Below are 1,822 nucleotides of genomic sequence, written 5' to 3'. Positions count from 1 at the left end.
ATATATGGTCTGTTTATTAACATATTTGTGTGTCAGAGTAGACATTGAATGTCTATGCGTTTACTTTATTTTTAATAATAAAAAATACATGTTCACTCACGCACGCACACACACAGATTTATTTAACCAACACCAGAGGGCAGAAGACATTTACAAACACACTTTGGCTCTATAAAAACACGAGTACAAAACTTCACATGTTGTAAGACACAACAAAAATCACATTTCCTTTCATCATTTTAATTAATATGTAAATGTACACATTTGCATAAAAATAAGACTTAGTCTTCATGCAAAGTCCAGTTAGTTTATGAAGTATTTCAAGTCGCATAGCAATTCGTAGGTATTTTTATGAGATGGCCATTGTATTATTCGTACAACCACATTTGTACGTTTTTGCCCCTGTGATGTTGAGATTAGGGGTGGGGTTTCATTATTATTTACTTCTAATAATGGTGCATTTTTTGTACGATTCATTTCGTGCGAATTCATACGAATTAGCCAATTCCTAAAATACATCCTGTGAGATCGGCCTGAATATTTTGCGGTCTTTAATTTTGTCAGTAATGCATTTCCATAATTAAGTTGATCTTTTAGCTGATTTCACCATAAAATTGTTCGAGTGACGATCTGTGCATTTAGAAAACGTATCATTTCAATCTTATTAAAACTGATACAAAATAGCAGCATCATAAAACATAAACACATCTCAGTGAAAATACACTAAGTGTACCTCGAAAAGTTCAGATCTTTTCAGTTAAATCTTTAGAAAAATTTGGCTGATATAAACATACTTTGTTGGTTTAAAGTGCTTAAAAGTCACACTGATGATGAAAAAATACAATTCAACAACAATAAAACAGTTATTATCATGGGATGTATTATTATTATTAATACCTTAACTAAAACCCTAAACTTAACCCTAAACTTGGACAATAGCAATGATTGGAATGAAATCTTACTACTTACTGAATACTACACTGTAAAAAGCTGGTCTGAAACGTTAAATCAAATAATAATCGGTATTGTTTAAAAAAAGTCATTTTTCACACTATCGGCCGATAAAACTGCAAAGTAAATTTAGTCTGTAATTTTCTCTTTGCACCATACACATTATTTTTGCACTGTTACTTTTTGACACTCTATCTGTTATGTGCCTTGTACTTTTGACTTTTTTTAGCTATAAATATTGACTGTATTTATTTGTAATTTGTTTAAAAACTCTCCTGTTAGTGTTTAATGTTATATTGTTTACAGTGTAGTGTTGTCTTTGTTCACTTAGGGCGTGAGATAATGCAATTTCAATTCTCTGTATGTGCTGCACATGTGGTAGATTTGACAGAAAAACAGACTTGATAGTTTAAAATCAGCCGATAGTCATGGCCGATATATCCTGTTTATCAAAAGAGAACAGGAAAATGCAAAGATTTTGAGCTCTGTGTATAGAAAATGTAAAGAAACATCACTAGTTTGATGTTCAATATTAATGGTTATTATATGAATGAATAATATTTAATCTTCAGAATTTAGTTAATGCAATTTAATATAAGCACCAAACTATCGGTATTGGCAGATATCCAGAATAATCGGCTAACAGGATCGGTGGATAATTTTCACATCAGTGCATCTCTAATGTACACATTATATACTGGCCACAGTTTTTAGAAAAAAGTTTACAGCAATAAAGATTGACATGACAACTGTAGGTTTAACTTGACCATCCAGTTATCATCCCACGTTAGGGAGTGATATACAAGCCTGATCTTGGATCAGTTTGGAGATATTACATAAAAATAAAACTCCATAAATTCAGCTTTACCAG

The sequence above is a fragment of the Misgurnus anguillicaudatus genome, chromosome 13 (assembly GCF_027580225.2).
Source record: "Misgurnus anguillicaudatus chromosome 13, ASM2758022v2, whole genome shotgun sequence".
NCBI classification, from domain to species: domain Eukaryota; kingdom Metazoa; phylum Chordata; class Actinopteri; order Cypriniformes; family Cobitidae; genus Misgurnus; species Misgurnus anguillicaudatus.
The sequence above is the reverse complement of the archived record's forward strand: the minus strand, read 5'-3'. Positions refer to the sequence as shown.